Genomic DNA, 26,805 nt, shown 5'->3' with positions numbered 1-26,805 from the left:
CAACATTGTTGTGTTTATTTGTTTCCATGCTTAATAATTATTTACCATCTTCCCATCTTAAAAATAAGCTCAATAAGAAAAGTGATTGGTTTCTGATGGGCGTTGGTGGCTCATGCCTTTAATCCCAGCACTCGGGAGGCAGAGGCAGGCGGATCTCTGTGAGTTTGAGGCCAGCCTGGTCTACAGAGCAAGTTCCAGGACAGCCTCCAAAACATTACAGAGAAACCCTGTCTCTAAAAACCAAAAGAAAAAAGAAAAAAAGAAAGAAAGAAAAGTGATTGGTTTCTATTTTGGTCCATATTGAAAGCGCTCAGTTGGCAGAATAAGGCTTCTTGTGCATTTACCATCCAACACTTGATTTATTGGGCATCTCTCTTCTGGGTAACTCTGGTAAGATAAAACAAATATAGTTCCTTCAGAAAATGGTCTCTGATTCTCATGCCAGCCATGAACTCAAGATTTCCACTCAACTGAGGCAGAGGGCATTAGCAATTTCCAGTCTCCTTGGCATGCTTAACCCCTTCAATATTTTATTACAATAAAAGAAAATATCCAAGCCAAATCTTTCAAAGCTGATGTTGAGAATCCTCTGTGCTTGAGAGATCAGTTCCTGAAGGTGAGCCATTTCCACTCTGTCAGCTCCATTTCCTTAAACACTCCTAAGTCCATTCCTCCTTTTCTATGCAGTTCCTATTGACTTCTTATTATAATATCATACTTTAGCATTCTCCACACCCAACACATTCTCAGCACAGATTTGCCTTTTCATCAATCCTATCAGAATGGTTACACTGATTATATAAAAATTCTGTGTCTACTTATTGTTTCATAAACAATGTTTGGGACATTTATCTTAAACACTTATCTTAATTGTTATTTTTCATCTAACTAGCTTTTTTGCACCTTTTGCCATCTTCATCCTTTAATATAATAAAAATCATATCTGATTCATTTTAATTCTTTGTTATTTGCCTGCTCCTCTTGTGCTCTGTAAGTTTTTAATGTAGACTATATTAAAAAAACTATTTTACAAATGATATGGGGTTTGGGAGGCTGAAACTTGTCTGATACAAAACTATTGGCATCCCCACCTGATGGGGGCATTTTCTGGCAAGTCCAGCCCCAGGGCATGGAGACACAGGGCTCAGCGAGTAAAGGTGCATACATACCATCAAGTCTGGTGACAGGAGGTTAATCCTCAGGACACACATGGTAAAAGAATTGACTTCAACAACTTGTTCTCTGACCTGGACACTTGGTGTGATATGTACATGCTCATGTGTGTGTGGGCATGTGCACACACACACAAACACACACACACACACACACACACACACACGCACACACACTGTAACTTTAAAAAATTTAAAAGCAATTGATATATTTGTATGAAACTGGATGTAATGGCACAAAGTTTTATCACAGCTACTCAGGGATCTGAGGTAGGAGGATCACAAGTTCAAGGCCTTCATGGACTACAGCATGGATTTATGGCTAGCTAGACAACTTGGGGAGACCCTGACTCAGGGCAAATAATAAAAAGCACACTAACAGTGTAGCTCAATGCTAGAGTACCTGCTCAGCATGTGCAAGGCTTGACCCCAAGTTCTGCAACATCAAAAGCTCACATGACACTACCAGAAGGTGAACAAGCAATAAAAAGCTAAGCCAAGTGGAAAAACAACAAAGAATATCAGATATTAACAGAGGAGAGCTGAGCTAAAACCAGTAGATGGGGGATGGCATAATGCTGGGTATTTGTTTGTTGTTTGTCTTATCTTGTTATTTAGGCAGGTTACATAAGTGATCTTAAGAGGAAATAATTGTCGATGGAACAAGGTCCATTGAAAACTCTTACTGGACTGAATGGCTAGATGTTTAAGTGATTTTAAAAAGTTGACTTTAATAGTCTAAAATCTATGTTGTCAAATATCCCCCAAAGCAATTTTATTGAGTAAAACACACTAATTCAATTCCAAATTTAACTGAATGACCAGGCAGCATGTAACAAAATGAAATTTATTTTAAAATATTTCCATTAAGTTAATAAGGCAATTACAATTAATAATTTAGTTTTCAGAATTAATTCAGATTACATTATCTCCACTTAAATAGGCATGGCAATGGAGCTGAGCTAATAGATATTCTAAGAATAAAATTAGTAGTTTGTCAACTGCCTAAGGTTTAAGTGCTGGATAAGTGTGGGTTGTTATTACTATTATAAACAAAGTATTTTAATGTTCTAGAAAAGTTCAGAATAATGCTATTCTTAATCATGTCATAGTGGCTTGAAAGAAACTGGCCCCTAAAAGGGAGTGGCACTATTATGAGGTGTGGTCTTGTTGTAGTAGGTGAGGTCTTGTTGGAAGAAGTGAAGCAGGTTTTGAGATCTCACATATGGTCAAGACATACCCAGTATCAGACCATTTTCTGTTGCCTGTGCAAGATACAGCACTCTCAGCTACCTCTCCAGCACCATGTTTGCCTGCTCACCACTATGTCACACCATGATAAATTATAATGGACTAAACTTCTGAAAAATGTAAGCCAGCACCAATTAAATGTGTTTTAATTTACAAGAGTTTCCATTGTCATGGTGTCTCTTCACAGCAATAGAAACCCTACTTAAGACACCTGGATAGGTTTTCAAAAGTTGTATTATTTCCAGGAGAATATAGAGAACATGGGTCAGGCAATGACTCTTTGATGCTTGTTTCATAGAAATGTCTGCCTGTTCCGATCTACAAGAGAACCCCAAGAGAAAGGTGAAGTTCAGGAGTTGAGCTACTGACAGCTGATCCTCAAAGATACCCCTGTAGCTTATCTCCTGGTTAGCATCTTCATCAAAGAACCCTTGGTAATAGGGAAATGTGTAAGATAAAGATCAGAGAAAGCACCAACAATACCAGTGAAAAGAGCTCTGTTTAATCCTGAATATTTACATGGGGTTACAATCCAATCAGACTCCCCCCCAAAAAAATTGAAGTGTATTTGTTTTTCTAGATTTGGAAATAGTTTGTTAAGGAATGGTAATGATGTTAGCTTCCACTGAAGTCTTGTGGTGGTTACCCTGAAATAAGTACAGTACCCGACAAATAACCCAGTTAAAAAGAGAAATTCAATGATTTTCTTGTAAATTTGCAAAGCTGTGTGTGCAACAAAAACCACAATTTAATTTAAGAATGTTTGTAAATACATAATAGGATTCATTTCAAACCCCCATTATTCTGATTACCGGGTAATTGTCGTGGTCATTTGAATAAGAATCATCACCCACTGCCTTGTATGCTTGAACACTTGGTCTTCAGTATGTGGCGCTGTTTGGGGACATTATGGAACCTCTAGAATTTGGAGTCTGACTGGAAGTATGCCATTTGTGGGGTTTGGGTCTATCTATCTATCTATCTATCTGTCTGTCTGTCTGTCTGTCTGTCTGTCTGTCTGTCTATCTATCTCTCCTTGATCACAGCAACAGAAAGTAGCTAGGACAATCATTAGTGCATTTCTTCCTCTGCAGAATTTCTTATTCTGGATATTTCATACAAATAGAATCTGCTTACTGGTGATACTTTGAGTGAGTCTGGCTTCTTTCAGTGGTGTTCTCAAGTCTCACATGCTAGCTTTTAATTCATTTTAGTGGCAAATAGTACCACTTCACTTGAACAGCTGATGGGCTTCTGTTATCCTATAGTCAGCCAATAAACATTTAAACTCTCTACATGTTCTCTGAACAATGTGCTGTGGACATTTGTGTAGTTTTTGTGTGGTTGTGGGTGTGTATGTATATATACTTTATATAATTCCTTTCTCTTCTTTTCATGCAAATTTTATGTGGTGTGTATGTGTACAAGTGTAGCCGTGTGTGTGTGTGTGTGTGTGTGTGTAAGCTTGAAGCTGATATAGGGGACCTTCCTCAATCACTCTTTCACCTTACATATTTTGAGGCAAGGTCTCTCAACCCAGAGCTCTCCAATATGGCTGGTCTCACCAGCTAGCTTGCTTCAGGGATCCTTGGTGTGTACCTTACAGGGCTGGAATTATGGGTGAGCTGTAATAGCCATTAATGTGAATTCAAAAGATCTGAGTGAGTTTGGGTCCTCTGGCTCTGGACAAGCACTTTTACTGCTAAATCATCTCCTCAGCTGTGCAACTGTATATTTTTAAGTGGCTTCTTACTCCTGCCATGACTGAGGTATGTGCAGTTGTCCACCATGGTAAGGTTTTGCTTGTAGTAAGCTAAAAATCTTTTAATACTTTTAGTTGACTGATATCAATGCAGTTCAAGTATTTGTAATAAGCAGATGGATTGTTCACAAAATTGCATCAATACGGAAAATTCTATTTTCATTTCCTGGACACTTTTTAATGTTGAGAGTAGAGAATATTGTTAGACATAATTGAAATCTCTGCCCAATTGTGTCACTGAATAATGAAAACCCTCTCATGCATCCAGAGTCGGTAATATTTAATTTAAAATATTGTGATGATTCATTCATTTGGTTTTGTGCCTTCTAATTATCGTCAAACATTGCAACAAAAAGATGAATTTTCTGTGAAAATGAAACCTCAAATTCAATGAAAATAAAGAACCAAAATCCAAAGCATGAAGGCCTCTGTTCATTGAAATTCAAGGTGAAATGAGGTTTTCCACAAAGCAACAAGGCTGGCTCAAGGTCCCAGTGCCCATGACAATATTCTCCACATCTCAGTCCCTATCAATTTTCCACACTCACTGAGGTGGCTCAGGGCACCTGGGACACAGTAAGGCAATGAAGGAATGTTGTGAATAAAATCTTACCAACCATCTTGATGGTGAGACCTTGATCTCCTTGACTACATGTCTCTGGATCTGTTTATGAAAGCACTTTGAGAGATGCTTAATTGAAATAGGAGGACTCATGTCCAGTGTGGGCATCACCATCCCATATGCTAGGGTCACAGACTGAGTGTAAGAGGAGAAAGCAACCATCAGTATTTATCTCTTTCTGCTTCTTGACTGGATGCAATGTGAACAACCACTTCATGCTCCTGTTTCCACGTCTTCCCCACTGGAGTGGACCAGATACTCTCCAGCTGTGCACCAAAATATAGTCTTACTTGAGTTCTTTTGTTTGCTCTTTTGGCACAGCATAAAGAAAAGTAACTAACACAGATGATGAGGATTGTAAGGACCCAGGTAGCCATGTTGATATGTAAATATGGAGATGAAGGGGTGGTGTCCTGGGCTCTGTTTCATCTTCCCCTTCCAGGGCACCCAAACCATGTCCCTTCTCTCACTATTACTTGCCCTGTATACTCTCAGTGTCCAGACACTGGATGGAGACTTCATTAAGCTATGCCAGTGAGTAAGTAAAATTTAAGGAAATAATTTGTGACATCCCCTGGGAACATTCTGGAAACAGCATTTTAGTACGGACAGGAAGTAGATACACTGAACTGGTTGGGTTATACCAATCTCTATTTTCATTGAGCCACAATAAATAGACTGAGAACTCAAAAGTTAATATCAGATAATTGTTAAGATTATGAAGAAAATTAGTTGGGGTTGAGAGACAATATTGGGTGAGGCTACTTTAGAGTTTTGTTTATTTCCAAAAAAGCGAGTAAAGTTAAATAGTGTAGAAGCCATTTATTCCATCAGAAGAGGCAGAATATTCCAGTAGTGTGGGTATTGTAGAAGCTGCTCCTCTCATGGTGGTCAGAAAGCAGAGAGAGAAGGTGACAAGAAGGAAGGAACATAGGACAAGATACATGCTTCAGAGACCTGTCACCAACTTGCTAAGGCCCCACTTGAAGGCACTCTAACCAGGCCTAACATGGCTCTGGCAGGCTTTGCCCTCTTCCTCTATTCCCTCTGCCTCACTAAGCTGTTAGATTAAGTTCCTAAAATTAGCCACCAAGGTCTATTCCTTTATTTGACCACTTCTTCCTCTTAATGCTGACTACCAAAGTCCAGCTATCAAAGTACTGAAGTCCAGCAATTAGAATCCCTTTCTGGCTCACCTAATTAACGTGCAAAATTAAAATTAAACACCTCATCCTAACAAGGAGTTTCTCCCTTTACCTTTATAAACTGCAATTTTCCTATGGTCTATTTCTGTCTTCTCTCTATTCAAAGGCAGTCCTTTGTTCCACTCTGGCACAAATACCCCTTTCCCTTTTACTTGTTAAGGGTTGGGAAAATATTTTCCAATCAAATGGACTCAAGAAACAAGCAGGGGTAGCAATCCTAATATCTAACAAACTAGACTTTAAACTGAAATCAATCAAAAGAGATGAAGGAGGTCATTTCATACTCATCACAGGAGAAATCCACCAAGATGAAATCTCGATTCTGAACATCTATGCCCCAAATACAAAGGCATCCACATTCGTAAAAGAAACATTACTAAAACTCACGACACACATAAAACCTCACACACTTTTAGTGGGAGACTTCAACACCCTACTGTCACCACTAGACAGGACTACCAGACAGAAACTTAACAAAGAAACAAAGGAACTAATAGAAGTTATGACCCAATTGGGTTTGACAGACATCTATAGAACATTCCATCCAAACACAAAAGAATATACCTTCTTTTCAGCGCCACATGGAACCTTCTGAAAAATTGACCATCTACTTGGCAACATAGCAAACCTCAACAGGTACAAAAAATGGAATAACTCCATATATCTTATCAGACCACCATGATTTAAAGTTATAGTTCAACAACAACACAAATTGCAGAAACCCTACTCAGTCACATTTCTATCACCTCTTAATAATGCTGGAAATTTTGAATCCATCAGTAGACCAACCATTTATGAAGTTGAAGCCTTCATGATACAACTACTTTTTCAGAACTGCTATCTATGAATCCACTTGCTTTTAAGACAGAGCCTGTAGGATGATCTGCTCCAGGATAATGGAATAATAAAAAAGACCCTTTGCTTTTGGATCAGATATGGTCTTTTGGTGACCATCGGGGGTACTGATTCTGGTCATAACAAGATCAAAGTGTGAATATGCCCATAGTTCAACTTGGTGAGTCAATGAGTTTTATTGAACTTAAAGTAATATAAGTGAGAGGTTACTCACAGGAGCAGAAGTATTCCAAAGATAGTTGTATCACCAAAGCCTACTTCAGTATGGGTGACAGCTCATAGAAGTTAGAAACCTGGAGCATGCATAACATGTTGGCATCTCAACAGGTTGGAGAGAATGTCCAACTGTATCACTTGGTCTAAACCTCTTCCAGGTTGTTTTCATTTCTTCCAGGGAGCTGATCTGATTTCAGAGTCCTCTTTGCAGCTTGTCTTGTCTGAGAGTGACTCTCAACAATCTTTATTGCTTATACTTGTGAGGGTAGAGCCTAGTGAATCTGGTCAGTTTTGGGGAGTTCCTGAAGATATTTAAGTTGTTTACCTTCTGGCTTAAGAAGCCTCTCATCAGGATGGATGTTTCAATGTTTGAGGAAATTGCTCCACAAAAGTATCCAAACCAGAACAGTACAAGAGACAAAAAACGTAAAGGGCTTTGAAATAGACTTTGTTAGGAAAAACTCATATCCAATGTGTTAGATTAGTAAACATGTAAACCTCTTGATGAAAGTAGGAAACTCTCTTTCAAATTAGCCCTGAAGCACATTGCCGGGGTGGAAGTGGGATGGGGGGTGGTGCTCGTTAAAGAAAGCATGACAAAAACAGTACTACCTTAGGCTGGACATTAGAAATGAATAAAATATAGCTCCAATGTCCAAGACCATGCCCAGGTATAGACCCAGGTACAGTCAAGACCCAGGTATAGACTGTAGACAAAGGCATGCTCCTGCAGTCATCTTGTATAATAGCACCTGTGATCTGTCAGAACAATTAGCATCCATATGACACCTGTCAAGGGTACCACAGAAAGCTGGGTGTTGCCCTTTGCTTTTTGTGAAAGCGGTCCATCACTTGCTTGTGATTTTCAATGTTTAAGATAAGTGCATCATAATACAATAACCTTCCTGCAAGCATTGACTCTGATCATTTGTTTTATTTCAGGCAAATTATGAGCCAATGGTTGTGTCATTGAGTAACTTTGAGCTACTGAATGATTCCCACCCCATTTTTAGTGCATCCTGGTGGAACAATTAGTTTGACATTTGGGGGATTTTAAAAACATCACTTGAGTGCTTTTTAATCCCCCTTTCATTAAGAGGGAAGCCAGCTTCATTTCAAGAGCCTTCACTATGGAACAATCTCTGGGATGCAATTTAATAACATCGGCATGTTCTCCCTGGATCGGCGCTCCTCTTGTCTCTTGTTTATGACAAGTAATAGCAGTTTTCTATTCATATGATAACATAAAGTATCCTGAAAATAAATAAACTCATGTGGATACATTTAAAAATTATATGGTGAATAGGATAGTGGTTTTATAAATATTGAAAACTCATAAAGCTGGCTTAAAGAGGTACAGAAAGAAGGGTGCAAACATGGGTGAGTAATAGACAAGGCTGAAGTCTGAGTAAAATAAGAGTTGCCAGCCTGATAGTCCATCATCAAGGAAAGTCAGGGCAGGAGCATGGAGCAGTGGAGTGGTGCTGCTTACTGGCTTGCTCCCCATGGTTTGCTCAGGCTACTTTCTTGCATAACCCAGGATCACCTTTCCAGGGATGGCACTTTCCTCATTGAGCTGGACCCTCCCACATCATCCATCAGTCATCAACCAAGACAAAGCCCCACAGACACGCTCACAGGCTAATCTGGTGGAGACAAGTCCTCAATTAAGATTCCCTCTTCCCAGATGACTCCAGTTTGTGTCAAGTTGACAGAAACAAACCAGCACACCTGTTTTACCAACTCCCATACAGACTTTCTAGAACTTGGAAAGGTTTCAACTAAAGCCAAGGTTTTGGTTATGAGCAGTCATGAAAAGGCAGATGGTTAGAAGAACAGAGAAGTCAGAGACCATGGCTCCAGGGCAGCACCATGGACAGCTCATTGGTTTGCTTCTCAGAGGAAAATGGATTCCTACCTGTGTTCAGTGGTTGAGGATCCAGGCTGATAAAAACCCTCCAGCTGTATAAAAGTGAACTGGAATTTAGGGTCACCCTATAAGTTTACCCAGACGCTTCTAGAGAATGGTTCCTTGTTCAAGGAATTAAAGTTGGACTTACTCCATTCCCAAATAAAGCAGAATAATGATCATGGGGACATGATTTCTCCAGGTCTGTGAGTAAATGTCTTTTTGGATGATTTCCTTCTGAAGCTCAGTCCCTTCACCTCTTCCAGCCCTGGGGTATAATCTAGGAGCCCACCTGTGGAAATGTTACTGACTTGGAATCATTAAGCATCCTTAGGGTTACCATGAGATGTTACATGAATACACCAAGTAAAGATGGAACCTGGCTAATGAACATGCCTACCACCTTAAAAATTGCTTGTTGCCTTTATGTGAGAACATTTAAGACCCTGCTTTCCAGCAATAGGAAATATGTAATTCACTGCTGCTAGCTAGTTATTCATCTGTGTAATAAAATCCTAGAAATTATTTTCTCTATCTAAACATACCTTTGTACACACCGACCAAGTTCTCATCCTCCTGCCCCACTTTCTCTTCCTGCCTTCCTAAACTCTAGAGATACGTTTTATTTACTTATGTATTTAGATTCCACTTGTAAGTGTTTGCCTTTTGGGGGGGTCTGGTTTATTTCATGTAAAATAACTAATATGAGGAAAATGGGGTGTTGTTTGTGGTAAATACCATGGTCTAGGGTGAGTTTAAATCAATTCAGTACTGTGGATTTGAGGCAGGGAAACAGTTGAGAATGAGGTATGGCAGGCCCCCCACAAAGGCTTTGAAATTAGCATATGAAAAATAAATTGGCAAAGAGGAAAGCTGGGCAAGGTCTCCCACATAGCACACACAAAGATCAAGAGAGAGTGGTGGGAACAGGGATTCAGCACAGCATAAGTACAGAGGCAGTCCAGTCTACAAGTCAGTCTGCTGGACACAGAGGTTTCCTATCCAGATGTGTCTAAGTTCGTGACATAAACTAACCACCACATTATGGCTCAGTAAACCACCAAAACACCTGCCTTGGGTGGACATTAAAGATGCTAACGAGACCAGTGATACATGAAGTTTTATAGGGTACTACATGTATAAGAGAGAGTGTGTACAAGGAAAACCTTGTGTTATTCAAACAATCGGGAAGCCTGCATTCTATGACCAAAAAACCCTGACTCTTTGGACTGCCTGAGATGCTGAACTCCCTTTCCTCTGACATTCTTCCTTTTAAATTGTGGCCTTTTATCAATATATAATCCCATTTTGCTTTTTACTGTCTGTGTAGCTCCATTTAATTCCTTGTTTTGGACATGAGAACAACAGGCACTTCTCTGGTAGTGCCTGTTGAAACTTAGTATCTGTGGTTGGTGTGAAGGAATGAGACTACCTGGGCATCTTGTGAGTTTCCAGGGATTTTAGGAAAGGTGGAGGTGGTATCTGTGTGCCAATGAGATTCCATTTGTGGATAGAACAGGCCTTGTATAGAGCACCTATGAAAAAAGTCATGATGCCCAGGCACCTCCATGCCAACTCTGGCCAGCGAGCCAAGATGGGAATACTGTTTCCATAACTTGATGCTTAGAAATGTTTTTACATTATATTCCTTGTTTAAACCCTTAATGGAATTTTCTGTGGCTGAATAAAAGCAACCTCTGCCCTTTGTTTTATCTTCTAGAAGGCAAGCACAGTTGTTGAGGTATGTGCTTTCTTAGCCTAATTAATTTAGCTCCAGGCTTTTATATTATAATTAGAGTGGCAGTGTTCATAAATATTCATCAAGCAAGTTTCCAAGGTTGTCAAGCTGTGGGTCAGGAGGGAAAGATATGGGTGGTTTCCCTTCCATGCATCAAGCTTACTGTCATGCATGCCTAAGAAGTTCTCTGCAACTGGGACTCTGGTGCTCATCTGTTGAAATGCATTTGTTGTGTATTTATTGAGTGCTGACAGGTATGAGGTTTGTGGTGCAGACTGGTGTAGCCAGCTTCAGCTGTCCACTTGACTAGAACCTAGAGTTGTCCAACTGAAGAATTGCCCAGATCACATTAGCCTGTGACATCTATGAAATGTTTTTTAGTTGCTAATTGAAAGTCCAGCTTTCCTGGGACCATCCTTAGGCACATGGGCCTGGATTGTGTAAGAAAGGAATCTGAGCAAGCCATGGAGAGCAAGCAGCATTGCTTATTAGTGTGTGCTTAAGTTCCTATGCCTAGGCTCCTGCCTTAGCTTCCCTGGATGAAGCACTTCTAAAGGTAAAATAAACCCTTGCTTCCCCAGGTTGCTTTTGGCTGAGGCCTCTATCACAGCAACAGAAAAGCAGACTAAAACAGGACAGGAGGATTCAGATAGAGCATGGCACATCTTTCTGTTGTGTGCCCATCCACCAACCACCCTGTAGCCCAGTCACACCCACAGCACCTCATCAATCTTTCTCTGTCAGCATCAGTTGTATTACTTTTCTGAGAAGATGTAAGCAAACGTACATTCACCCAGATGAGGCATCATTGGTAGATTGAGGATTTAATTCAAGTCCAACTTGGCGAGCCAATGAATGCACTGGGCTCATTTACAGGTCCATAGATGACAGGATATTCACAGGACCATGGACATCAAAACAGCTGTATCTGCACTAAGTCCCATTCATCATAGATAGAAGATTACAGAAGCTTCATTACAGGGTCCTGCCTTCAGTTAGTCTCTGCTCTAACTCGGTTTCAGTTGCTATGATAAAACACTGATTGAAAAGCAACTTGAAGGATGAAGCGTTTATTTCAGCACACCGGTTACAATCCACTGCCTTGGAAGGTCAGGGCAGAAACTAGAGTAGGAACTCAAAGTTGGGTCTGCTTGCTATTCCACAGCAGGGAACTCACTTTGAAGCCAAAGAGGAACAATAGAGGATGTTGCTTCCTAGCTGGATCATAAGCCAACTTATACTCAGGTAGCTTATTTATGTAGTTCAGAATCATCTGCTTAGGAAGGTGCTGCCCAGAGTAGTTGGTTCTTCCTATATCAATTGAGAACTCCCTCCACTATAAAACAGGCCAATCTGATGTAGGTAGCTACCCTCAGATAACTATAGGCTGTGTCAAGATGATAGTTAAAGCTAGCCAGGAAGCCTTACACTCATGATATACTCTATTAGCCCCTGAGATCACATGTAGCTAGAAGGCAAGAGAGACTGATGAATGAAATCCCAGATGAGGGTCTGAAGCAATACCTTCTCCTTCTGTTATCACTGCCACAGACCTGCCTATCACCTTACTGTATTGCATATTTCATTACTATGTCTACAGGGTCAAGGGTATCTCTGCTCCATGATGTGACAGGATGATCATTATATCTGGAGTAAAAAAACTGTACTGCAGTAGCAGTTTTGTATCTTAAATTTACACACTAATTGTGAAATACATATACATGCATGTACACATACTATGTAGGTAGATAGATGTAGAATGTGTATATGCATACATTTTGATACAGATATAAAATCATAGAAGCTGAATGTAGAGACAGAGAGAGATAAAGTCTCCAGAATTAGTTAAGAGGAAGTTAGTTAAGATGAGGTAATTACAGTATTGTACTTATCTATTTTTTGTCTGTTTATCTACTCTTTAAAGTAAGGATGCAACTGGCTATATTATGTTCAAATACTTCTCAGTATCTCTGTAACTTATAATACAAAAGGTTTATTCTGAGCATTGTTAATCTTGTCAACTTGACTGGACTTAGTAGCCTCTAGAACGTGGTTAATGACATACTTGGCTGGGGGTGATCAAGGGTGACTCCAGAAGCCAGTGCTAATAATTAATCTAACAAACAGACAAATCTTTTTATAGACTCATGAGATGATAACAGTCTTAGAATGTGTGACCAAGTTGGAGGAAGCAGAGTCACTAGAGGGATGTCCTTGGGACTCTCTTGTGACCAACTTGGCTCCTTTTGATGAGATTCCTGGTCACCATGTGAGCCTTCCATGCATGATGTGTTGAGTAAAACAATGAGCTCTGATAAACTCTTTATGTGCTTTCCTTGGGCACCTGCAGTGAAAATCTCTAAGATATTTGCCAGAATTTCTTCTCTTTGACTGAGAGTCACAGGCTAGCCATTGGCTGGATTGTGTGGGAGCACTCCCAGAGGTCAGAAGGAAACAGGTGCAGCACAGACCTGGGACAGTGATCAGTAGATTCAGCATATCTGGTGAATCACTTGTTACTACTAACCAAGGGAGACTGAGCCTTTTCTGCTGTGGACTGAGTGGGAAAGGTAATTACAACAGCAACCTGAGCACAAGTGCAGGGAGCAATCTGACTTCAACTAATGTCCCCAGTGGCACTTGCTCGCCTGGGCAGATAACTATTTCACAGGTGAATTCCAGCCGATGCTAATGCCATATGTGAATGGTTGTTTTCCAAATACCAGAATATTCCTTTAGAACTGCCACAGAAGAGAGCAAAGTCGTCATTTAAAGTTTAGGCATTTTGATTGATTCCACAATGAATTCAGAGCAACGGAGCAAAGCAGGTCTGGGTTACTGAACAAACAATTTCATTTCTATCTTGAATGTGCAGGAAACTGTCATATGGGCTGTTTCACTCAAGACACTGGCTACTTGCATAGAACTGCTGTGCATAGGGGTACAAGAATTTCTTCACCTACATGTAGCTCCCATAATATGGATGTCAGTATTACTTCACACAGGCTTTTATGAATGCTGGAAGCAGACTTCAGAGCATACTGCGTGTTTCTTATCTCTCACGTGCTGTTGGTTATCTGAATGGCTGTTATGGGTTGAATTTGAAGCATCCCACTCACTCAAGGTTTGAATGTTTAGTCTCTGCTTGGGAAGCTGTTGTGAAGGCTGTGGCACATTTAGGGGGCTGAGTTTGATTGGTGGAAGTATTTGAGCTGGACCTACTTTCTATGCTTCCTCATCAGCCACCGTATGAACAAGCTACCACTCCCCAGCCATGGCACTAAAGAGGGAGCATCTCCACCATACTCCCCTGTTATTAAGGGTTGAAATCTCTCATAAGCGAAGCCCACATCAATCTTTCCTTCTCTATGTTGTTTCTGACAGGTATCTGCTAACAGCAATGCTAAGATAGCTAACACTGTGATATTGTGTATATGCTCTCCTGGTGGCTGAGGAGGGGATGGGCAGTTCATCATGGTCAAGAGGAAAAAAACAGAAGGAAAATGAGGAAGTAAAATGGGTCAGAAAACAGGCTATGGGATGGACAGCTTACGATTAATCTCTCTGACTCTGCCCAACTATTCAAGAAGGTCAGCTGGCATTCATGAATTATCCGTATGAGTGCTGTGTAGCAAATAGCCCCAGCAATTTACCATTATACATAATCTTGTATAGAACTGAAGTGGGCTTGGTTCCCAGCATCCACATCAGGTATCTTACAAATTTCTGTAACTCTAGCTCCATGGTATCTGACACCCTCTTCTGGCCTCCATGGGCACTGCCTTCCCATGCACATACATGTAGAGGTACACATAAAACTAAAATAAATATCTAATAAATTTTAAAAACCAAGATTTTTTTCTTTGCTTGATTTGCTGATCATCATTGATTTGGTGCAGGACCTGATAGGTAGTAGGCATTTAATAAAAATTTTCAAACCTTGTCTCACCGAGTCACAGCCTCCTACCTGTTCTGCTCAGCCCATACCTGCCTAAGAATATAATGTAACAGTGCTCACCATTGGTGTTTTATTCATTATACCCACAATAGCATTTAGCTAAGTTTTGAGCATGTATCTAGTCTTGGTTTTATAAAAATCCCTGGGTTAACTTTCCCACTGAATTCTAAATAAATAGTATGCATTTTCTGGGAGTGAAAAAGCATTTGACAGACTTGAACTCTGGAAATATTTATTCTATCTGTCATATGCAGAATCCAGCCTTGCAGCCCTGAAAAATGGGAAATGTGGGGCAGCAAGTCACTGAATCCTTGTTGTATGAAAAAGGATGAATGTTTGGACTAAGTAACTGGATTTCTAAACAAGCTCCTATTTCCTGTCCCCTTGAACCAAATCATTCATGGGGAATGGAAAACATGTTGCTAAATAAATAGTTTGCGATGATGGTCAGTAGACACATAGTGATTTTCTTGTCCACATTTGGCTAGGGGGATTACAACTTCTGCAAAGATCTGTGATAATTGCAATAAAGAGAAAGGATGTATGAGTGCCTATGTTTTTGTTGATGCAAAACCGCAGTTCCCACCTTAAAGGGGATAAGAGACAGTTTATTCTGAAGTCAAATATTAGTGGAAATGACCTGGGGACACAGACTGAGATTACCTCAAACTCCATGTTCCAATGTGGAAGCAGATTCATGAGGTTTTATAGTAACAGAACACAGAAAGTGATCGAGACCCTTTTTCAAACACATTGGTGGTAACATTGGAGAGGCTGTTACAACCAAGAAGGGAAATCTCAACTACAGACCTCAGATGTTATCAGATGACTTTATTGGCTTTGGAATTGGTGAAAGTTAGTAGATGGTTAAGTTCATACATTCCAAAAGGTTTTTTTAATCTGTGAGGCACAGGCCATCAGATCAAGTAGAACTGAGAAGGAATGGCTATTCAGATGTCTGAAGATAGACCAAGATAAACTGTAATTAGACTCTAGACTTGCAAAATTCCAACCTCTCCTTATAATTGCATTTCTAATCAGCCAATCAGCCCTCGCAGACTCAGTTTCTTTCTGGGAATACATAACATTTTGGAAGAATATATAACACTGATTCATGGTAGGAGTGAACCATGAAGTCCTGGATGCCACATCAGATGAGGTGGTGACAGCTAGAATTTGCTGTTATTCTATTGCCCAATGAAGGAGGTGACAGCTGAGTTAAGGATGCTGTCAGAGAAGCCCAGTCCATTAGCAAACTGCCTTAGGCTGATGTAGGCTTTTTACCTTCCACCCTGCAAGGTGCATGCTCACTCTTTAAAACATATTTACTTTCATTTTTATATAAGAGTAATTGCTAGCATGCATATATGTGCACCACATATGTGCAGTGATCACAGAGACACGGTGATTATAGAGATCCTGAGCAGGCACTGATTCACTGGAACTGGAGTTATAGATGGTTGTGAGCCATCAAGTGAAAACCTAACCTGGGTCTTCTAAAAGAGCAACCAGGGCTCTTAACACTGAGCCATCTCTCCAGCCTCAACATGAGTTCTTCATACCTAGGAGTTTTACCTTATAGTAGAAAAGGTCTACACAGACCAAGGGAAAATCATTTTCTGCTCTTTCTTTCCGTCCTAAGTTGCATTTATCACATCAGAACACGGACCAAATGTAGCCAGGCCTTCTCACCAGATTACAGAGTCATCAGGCACAACCACAGACATTGGGATTGTCGGTACTTCAGGAAAACTCCAAGGTGTACAAAACTAATTTAGGTGGAGACTTGAGGAGTCATGAAGAGTCACCCTGAACCAGACAGAAAGATAATGGGAAGGGAAGGACACCCTCACTGTGGGTCTGGTCTAAGTCTTTTGCCAGCAGAGAAACAGAAGTTTCAGCACAGTTGGGGCTGGGGAGATGACTTAGTGAATAAGAATGCTTACTGTGCAGGCATGAGGACCTGAGTTCAAAGCATGTGGGAAAATCAAGGTGTGGCCCAGTGCTGTGATGGGTAGAGACGGGAAGATCGCTGGAGTTTGCTGGTTGCTGCCTTGGTTCAAAGTTCATTGGGAGACTCTGTCCGGGGATGTAAGGTGGAAAGTGAAGAGCAGGACACCTGATGTCCTCTCTGGCTCCCCACATGCATACATGCTTGTGTGCACCTGCATGCACATACATGCGCTACATACACACACACACACACACACACACACACACACACACACACACACACACCACACACTCTTTAGTGGAAACAAGAATTTGTTGAAGTATGTTTAAAAGACTGAACATGAAATGCTGCTGATCTTCCCACGTTAAGAGTCATATGAGGTATGATGTGATATGCAGAGGCTGAGAGTCTTTGTGGACTGGAATTGTAAAGAGAACAAACTAGAGTTAATTTCTGGTTCCCCATCCAAATTTGGAGGTAAACGGTTACAGATGGAAAGATGACTGATTTGCAGTTAAATGTAATGTTCTCTCTCTGTGTCTCTTTGTCTCTGTCTCTCTCTGTGTGTCTCTCTCTCTTTTACACACACACACACACACACACACTATACACACAGGTGATCTGAATTAGTTGAATTTATAGATGATGAAACTAAACTGAGCATCTTAAGTTAGAGCACTGTCAACAAAGTACCTTTAGCACATGGTTTTCAGTTCCTTTCAGTACATATGAGGCCCATGAGAATCAAAGGGTTTGTCCATCTGCACTCTGGACACTTGGCTAAATTCTACAGAGCTCCACAACCCCTAAGTTTTCTCATGTTCAACTTGTTTGTTTGTTTATTTGTTTGTCTTCCCAGGCATTTCCTGTAGTCAACCTCCACCACCCCTTTCTTTGAGCATTTACCTAGAAAACTTGACATTTTCTAATCGATTTCTTCTCTGCCTCTTCTAAAGTGAGAAAAAAATCCCAGGTTTCCCCTAGATCTGAAGCCTGGGAATGTCTTCACAGAGGACCTGGAAGCATCCTCCACAGCAACCATAAAGACTGATGCCCCCTCCTAGTCCCAGTAGCAGAGAAGGGGCCTGCTTTAAATAAGATCCAATTAGCAAACGCAGGTGCCCTAATTACATTGAGCACGCCCTCCATGGGCTTCCTATTTTTGTTTTGTACACCCCAGCATGTGGATGCCTCCTACCTTTAATTCAATGAAATGGAACACGGTTTATATTTAAAATCCGTCTCATCTACTGCAGCTGTCTAGATGATTGTTTTTCATTTTCATAGGTGCTTCTGGCAACTGAAACATAGTAGGAAGTCAAATAAAAATGAAATAAACGCAACAGTATTTTTGGAGGTTTTATTTTTGGTCTCATAATGCTTTGTCTGGTCTTCCCCCTGTAGGCCTGTTGCTTATATATTATGGTTTCTGATTTTATGCTTTTAGGGGATTTTGGTGCATGCCAATGTGTGCCTTTCTGCGTCTATATGTATCTCTTGAGCTTTTTCTATGACTCGTTGTTTTTCTATTTGTTTGTCCTATTCTGATCTGTGTGTCTTTATTTTACCTTATTGTATAACTGTTATTTTCTGTCTTTCTTTCTCTCTCACTCTCTTTAGATGCCTATTTGTTTTCCAATGAGAGAGAACAGGAAATTATGTGTATTTGGGTGGGTAGGGATATGTGGAGTGTCTGGGAGGAGTTGGAGTGAGGGCAACTATAATCAGAATACATTGTATGAAAAATTCTATCTTAAAAAACAGCCACAACATAAATAAATAAATCCCATTACTTAACAGTAAAAAGCAAATAAAACAAAACACCTTGCTGGATGAAGACTTATTAAAGGAAATAACCTAGCTTCCTTCTTTGAAGCAGTGCAGAATTCAAAGTGCTTAATGTTGCTTCATAAACATCAGAGTGAAGAATGGCCGCAGAGGCCTTGGTGGTAGTCTGGAGTCTGACCCTGTCGTTAGTCTTCTGAGCCCATGGTTCTTCTCTGGGTCTTAATCCCCAGGATGAAATGAAGAATCTTCTTTCATCTGCTCAGTGAGGCTTAGGGATAGATGCCTGCCATTCCAGATGGTGGAGGCTGCTGAACTTTAAAAGAACGCTAACACACTGCAGAGAGATTTGCTGCTCTGACAGGTACCTGAGTTCTGCTCCCAGCATCCACAGAGGGTGCTCACATGGGCTATAACTCCAGCTTCTGGTTTCCTAGGACTCCTGTTCTCACATACACAGATGCATACATAGACATAACTAAAATTAATAAAAAATAAACCTTAAAAACAGAGTGTGTTAACACACCTTTAAAGACCTTTTATTTTAGGTTAAAGTCTTTGGAGAAATTTACCAGGCTCTAGCGGAGGTCCCCAGGTCTCCCTGACTTGCTATTTTAGGTGACCCAGAGAATACTTAACTCACCACAATACTAAACAGAGCATGCCATCTTTATTTAATCAACATGTGTTTTATGACTTTAAATAGAACATTCCAGAACTGTATTAGTCGTCTTTTCATTTTTTAAGCATGTGACTAATGATATTAAAGTGAACATGCTCGGGAATGTATGCTTTAATCTAAGCATGCTCACAAACTCACCTACTGTACACACAGTTGCCTATATGAGTGTGTATTGTCTATCTGTGCTTCCTCTGTGTAAGGTGAAAATAACTTGAGAAACAACATCTGTGATCTTCTTACTTGCTGCAAGTAATGGATGGATCTCTATTCTTTGATGTTCCTGTTGTGTTCTTTGACTTCACACTCATTAAGAGGACAGCCCAAATGGCTGACAACATCATAGACCCTAGAGGGGGACCTGCTGATGTTGTTTCACTAAATTGCCCTGTGGTCAAATTGTTTCTAAATATTTCTATCTATCCCCTATATTTCTGTTGCTCTTGACCTTGTCAAGTGAACCTTCTTGTTGCTGTAAGCAGTGGTTAATGCAGAGATACAGAACTGTTTTAAGTGCTAAGAATAAGTAACCATTGGGTGCTCAGTCATGGATGGATAATAAACCTCTCTCATCCAAGGCTCGGATAGCATCATGGAAAAGGGGGCAGAAAGGACGCAAGAGCTGAATGATGATGAGGAGAGCTGTGAAATTCTGTCTTCTGTACAAGACATGTATGCTACATACCTTAACTCAAAGTAGCTGTGTTTGCCTGTATAAGATCAAACCTGAAGAGATATTAAGGGTCAGAAGGGACACCTGAGGTTCCACCCTCCAGCAGAGGAGCTACTATGAAGGGTGATGCTGCTGAGGGAGAGAGAATGATTTTTCTTTGGAGATATGGCCCCTGGTATGTTGTCCATTTCCCAGTAGATGGCCCCACATCATACAGTGAGCACTAACTGAACTCCATGGGCTGTTATTAATATCAAAGCAGGACATGAAGTAAGAAGAGAAACTGATTGATGGGTACCAAAGGAAGTTTGAGGGAGTTGGTGTACCTTGAATGGTATATACAATTTTCATAGAATAAATAAAAATATGATTTCAGAAAAGGAAAGAGGAAAGCCCATGTGTTTCATTGCTTTTCTGGAAGGATTCCTCAGAAACACTTCCAGCTAGAACATTCTGAGATTTAATGGAACACAAGGTCCCTAACACTGAGATCAGTCATCACTTTGTATTCACAGAACAAACCTGTGGTTGTCTCCGTGTTGTGATACCTGGTTCTGCATCACATATAAAGCTACATTGCCATGATGCCTTCTCTTCCCTCTCCCACTATGGGTTAAGTTCTAAGTATTTCTTGGCCTTGGAATGTTTTGATTAATTAACTCCTCCTCCTTTTGTCAACCCCACTTGTCCAGTAGGTTAGTTGCAGAGAAGGGTGACATGAAGCAGATATGCCGCTGAGTGGGAACAGATTCTCCAGGATAAAGACACACAACAATATTAAATATTGAGGGCATTTATTATAATGGTATACTTTCCTGTTTCTGGAAAACCTGTATGACAGTAATGTATTAAATGAGGCCAATTTAGAGAAAAGAAAGCAAGCTATTCCCCCTTTGTCTGTTCTTAACGACAGTTATTTTGCATCTAATTCTCAGAATTCTTGCAAGAAATGGTGCAGGGACAATGATCTGGCAGCTACGATCCTTTCCCATAGTGGAGTTTGAGAGGAGTAAGATGTGAGGACAATGGGATGACGAATGAGAGGAAGGGCTTCCATGTCTCTGCTTTCATCTGCCAAGTCTCCCGGGTGTGCCCTTATCCTCAGGACAGTTTCCTGGGATATGAGCTCTTTGAAAATCTGAGAAAGGCTTAGCAAGATGCCTAGTCTGCCAAACTGTCTCTCCCAAGATCGACAACCTGAGTTAGACCCCCCAGGTCAAAGAAGTGAACCAACTCTAGCAGTTTGTCCTCTGAGCCCTACAAACAAATCGTGGCCCATGTACCCACAGACACACATAAAACAAATACATGTAAACATATCGAATCAAAGTAGATGCAAGCTTCATATTTTTTCACAGTTTTGTAATACTACATTTAAGAAAAATACATCTGAGACAATTGTTTAAAACACCTCCTAAATTTTAGACTCATGACTCATATAATCTAAATCTTGACATCAAACATTATTATTATATAGATTTATTTCCATATAAATATGGAAAATAATTTATCTATATTTTACTTCTGTTACTGGGATTCAGTTCTCATAATTCACTTTGAGTTGAAGTTAAAGTAGAGAAAAAGTGTTGTTTTTTTAAAATTATATCATTGTGCATACATTGCTCAGTTCCATGGCTCCTATTTCCATTTTGGTTAAGGAAAAACTGTGCAAATTACTACTTTTATTTTCTATGTTAGGGTTGAACCAGAACCTTAATATGCTGAGCATATGTTTTACCAGTAAGCTATGTTTCCAAATCCTATTCTGGGATTTAAATCAATTACTATTCAAAGACATTTGCAAAAGTTGACTAGACTGCTTTGCATATAATTTATTTCATATCAATAGGCCTTTAATTCAGGATATGATGCTACTATGATAATAATGGAAAAACAGTACAATGATACATGAATATTGCTTTAAATTAAGGTGACAGTCATGTAATTGCTCCTGATATATTTCTTCAAGACTTGAGCAAGTTGGTGGTAGTGATGATGATGATGATGATGATGATGATGGTGATGGTGGTGGTGATGATGGTGATGGTGATAATTATGATGATAATGGTGACAACTGTTGTGATGATTACTATGATGATGGTGATGATGGTGTTTATAGTGATGATGTCTACCTTAGGGTTTCTGTTGATGTGACAAAACATCATGACCAGTAGAATGTGATGGGGGGATTTATTTCAGCTTATATTTCCACCACCAAGGGAAGTCAGGACAGGAACTCAAGGCAGGAATCTGAATATAGGAACTGAAGCAGAAGAGCCATGTAGGGATATTGCTTAATGGATTGTTCAGCCATTCAGGGACACTTGGACAGAAGTAACACTGCCTCCAGTGAGCTTGGCCCACCCACATCAATCATTGATCAAGAAAATGTCACACAGGCTTGTCTATTGTCAGATCTTTATGGATGCATTTCTCAATTGAGAAATGACTCTATCTCATGTCAAATTGACATAAAACTAGCCAGCAAAATGGGGGTAATGGTGACAGCAATGATAGTGATAATGGTGGTGATAGTAATAACAATGGTAGTGGTGATAGCAATGGTGATGATAATGATGATGTTTGTGGTGATGGTGACGATGATTGCCAGAAACATGAACATTATGTGAAACCCCACTGAAACAGACCCCGGTCTCATAATATAGGAATAAATTCAAACCTTTAAAGTATATGTTTCAATAAACCACCATTGTGTGAATATACCACGTTTTCTGTATCCATTCTTCAGTTGAGGGGCATCTAGGTTGCTTCCAGGTTCTGGCTATTAGAAATAATGCTGCTATGAACATAGTTGGCACTCCCACCAGCAATGGAGAAGCATTTCCTTTTCTCCACATCCTCTCCAGCATAAACTGTCATGGGTGTTTTTTATTTTAGTCATTCTGACAGGAGTAAGATGGTATCCCAGAGTTGTCTTGATTTGCATTTCCCTAATGGCTAAGATTGTTGAGCACTTTCCTAAGTGTTTTTGGCCATTTTAGATTCCTCTATTGAGAATTCTCTATTTAGTTCTGTACTCCACTTTTTAATTGTATCCTTTGGTGTTTTAGTGGCTAGCTTCTTGAGTTCTTTGTATATTTTGGAAATCAGCCCTCTGTCAGATTTGGAGTTGGTGAAGATATTTTTCCATTCTGTGAGCTGCCATTTTGTCTTGTTGACTGTGTCTTTTGCCTTATAGAAGCTTCTCAGTTTCAGGAGGTTCCATTTATTAATTGTCATCTCAGTGTCTGTGCTACTGGTACTATGTCCAAGAAGCGGTTTCCTGTACCCATTCATTCAAGAGTACCACCTACTTTCTCTTCTAAGAGGTTCAGTGTGGCTGGATTTATGTTGAGGTCTTTGATCCATTTGGACTTAAGCTTTGTGCATGGTGATAGAAACCACCAAGTGATTTCTGTGTGTACTGATTCAGAAAAACAATGGTTAAGCTGATGTGGTAACAAGCCTAGATTGTCAATTATTTAAAATATCCAGAGTTAATTTCCTTACAGTTCCTTTATGGTAGTGATGGGCTGTCACTCAGGGACTGACATTGATAAAGCTAGTTGTGGTCATGGCAGAGGACAATAGGATAAGGAAAAATGATTCTCTTGCTTCAAGCCATCTTTTCTGGCCACTGATTAAGACATAAGACAGTGAACAGAATATCTACATATGCTGACAGGCATCACATCACAAAGGAGGAAGTGTGTTCTGTAAAAATGACATTAGGCAAATTTCTTCTTATGAGGCACCGTAAGGTGTACTCACATAAACTACAACAGAAGCAACATCATTAGGCAATGGTGAACTCACCATCATAGTGTGATTCACCCTTAAAAATCACTATGTGTCATGTAACTATTGATGAACTTTTTCAGATAGGTGACCTCCAACAATATCTCTTTGCTCATAGATGTCAATATATTTCTCTCTTTTCCCTAAAACACAAACTAAGCATTTTACAGAAACAGAATATAGATTCCTCATTGGTTAACTCTTGGAGTTGTTCCTCAAATCCTGGTGATGCTAGATCCTAACATATGATTTCTTCTGAGCTTAAATAGATAACCATGTTCACTTCCCTTATGATGCTGTTTTAATGGCCATACTTTAATTGTAATGAACAGATATTGGTTGGCCTAATGGAAACTAAAATCTTAGTACAAATAAAACCCTCATTGTTTCTTCTTTCTAGGAATTTCCACCAAAACATGCTGAGGAATTGAAGTAAATGTCATCAAAAGTCCTATTAGATAGCTCACCAGGAATAAAGTATGATGGCTACCAAAGGAGAGATGTGAATAGATAGTTTCCTAAATGTTATGTTTTGTCTCCTGCTAGACATTAACTGGTTATTCCTGGGACCTTAGAGACACTGTGACATAGCAATGCACAGGTATTCAGAAAAAAATGAGATACTCAAGTCACCTTGGGGGCAGCTGTAACATTTTAATACCTTTGCCATGGGGTATTTTCAGTATCTGCTTACAGATTCAGATTTGGAAGCCCACTAGAGTTTCCATTATGATATTTCACAGTTTAAGGATAGCAGAAAGTCCATCTTAACCCACCTTGTCCTGAGCCTGTGGAGTTGTTGTATTTTGTGAAGACAACTGTTCGATTTATTTGAACAATTCTCGAAGATACTGCAGTCATAAATGTCAGAAAAGCCACCTTTGAAGACGTGCATAGATCTTATTAAAAGATTATTTATTGTCTCTTCAGGATACTACAAGTGATGGGGGAAGTCCTTCTGTGTATATGTCTCTCTTACTGGTTAATGAATAAAACACTGTTGGCCAATAAGGAAGCAAGATAGGTGGGACTAGGAGTCGAGGAGGATTCTGAGAAACAGAGGCCAGGCAGTCACGATGTAGGATGCAGGAGAAATAAGAGGTTCAGACCCTTCCTCTGGTGAGAGAAAATCATGTGGAAATACTTAGATTGGCAGTTATGGGTTAATAATTAAGTCAGAGCTAGCCGATAAGAAACCAAGCAAATAGCCAACAACTTCATAATTAATACAGTGTCTCGTGTGTTATTTGGGGCTGAGACAGCAGCAGGATCCAAGCGGCTGGTGGGAAGACTACACATTACACACAAGTACTTTATGTTTATTTGTGTCTATCTATTCTCTTTCCTTCTGTCTGTATGTCTACACACCCATCTATCATCTACCTGTCTATCATCTATTAATCATCTACCTATATATCTTTATTTCTCTCAGTCTCTTTCCTTTTTCTGTTTCTTGTGTGTGGTACATGCATATGTTGCTGGAGATGCTCGCTCATGAGCTCCTATGTGGAGGTCAAAGATCTACCTCAGGTTTCTTTCTCTGAACCTGGAGCTTACTGATTGGCTACATTAGTTTACTTATAAGCCCCTAAGATCCACCTGTTTCCCTGCAACTGCTTGATGTTATAGATGCATACATTCATGCCTAGTTTTTATTAGATTATCATTTTTTTAATTTCAGTTACATGTGTGCATGTAGGTATGTGTACATGAATGCGGGTGCCTGCAAGATTAGATACTTGAGATCTTCTGGAGGCTGGAGGTACAGGCAGTTGTGAGCTGATGTGGGTGTTGGGAATCAAACTCTGGTCCTTCTGAAGAGAAGGTACCCTTAACTACTTGGTAATCTCGCCAGCCCCAGCCACGCCCAGTTTTAAACAGGTACTGAGGATTTGCTCTCATCCCAATGCTACAGGAGCAAGCGCTTTACCCACTGAGCCATCTCCCAGTCTCTTCACCATGTCATTTCAATTTAGCATCACCTGTTTGATGGATTCATTGCCAATTTTAAATCCTACCTTGCCTTTTAAATTGACAGATAAAACTGTATGCCTTTCTCATATATATGATGGAATCAAAGCTTCATGAAGGTCCAACCATATATACACGGGAAATAATCATGTCGATTAATGCCCAAAAAAGCCCTGGGGAATAAAATGAGCTACAATTTCAGTCCATGTTTTTTTCTAATGGAAAAATTTCACTGACATAAAATATGAAATGGTTCTGACTCATATTTTAAAAGCTCCATCCTGCTAGATTATCCTTTAATGCCTCCAGTTGCATCAAGGAGAAAGATCTCATTTGTTGTCAGAATATTTTCATAATCTATCCAACATTATTTAATATCTACTTTTTAATTTCAATAAGAAAAAAATGGTAATTGTTGAGAAAATCTAGAATCTTTAATATTACTAGACTCAATGTGGTGTTACGTGGCAACTTTTAGTATTAGGAAAGGGGTTAGGGTATTTCATTAGCATAAAATGATAGTTTTCTCTTAAATTTCACTTTGTATTTAAGAAATACATTAAACACATGACTGATCCAATTACTTAATTGTGGGGAAAGTTAATTAAGCTTGAGAATCATAATATCTAAGCTATTCTCTCTGTTAAATAAAGGAGTCAAAACAGAATGAAAGAAACTAAGTGGGTGAAAGATTTTCCTTTAAATATCCATCTAATTACGATTTATGTTTCTTGGAGAGTCAATGTTCTAGTTTGAAGATTCATGTGCCATAAGAGCAAGTGTCTGAACAGTTGGTCTCCAGTAGAAGGCGCTGTTGGAGAGGTTACAGAATCTTTAGGAGGTGGAGACTCACTAGAGGAAGTAGGTCATTAGGAGCAGGCTTTGGAATTTCGCAATTGGGACCCACTTTTTGTCCATTCCCTACTTACTGACTGCTGACACAGTGTGCTCAGCTGGCTTCCAGCTCCTGCCTACCCCGCCATTCCTGAAGCCATGCCTTCTCCCTCATGATGGAATGATCGTGCTTCATTTCTTCATTAAATTGGTTTAGTCAGAGTGTTTTATCTCAGCAACAGGACAGATAAGAAATGCATAGAATTTACATGTTTGAAAATTGAACATTTGGAGGTATGCCAGTTATTGGCTGAGAATGTCACCCTTGGCAGAAAACACACCTTGGCTACCTAGTCTGATGAAAGTCCAAGGAGGCTGGGGGCTGGAGAGGTGGTCACTCAGAGGTTAAGAGTGCTGGCTGCC

The sequence above is a fragment of the Mesocricetus auratus genome, unplaced genomic scaffold, assembly GCF_017639785.1.
Source record: "Mesocricetus auratus isolate SY011 unplaced genomic scaffold, BCM_Maur_2.0 Super-Scaffold_100025, whole genome shotgun sequence".
NCBI lineage: Eukaryota > Metazoa > Chordata > Mammalia > Rodentia > Cricetidae > Mesocricetus > Mesocricetus auratus.
Note: the sequence above shows the minus strand (reverse complement) of the source record.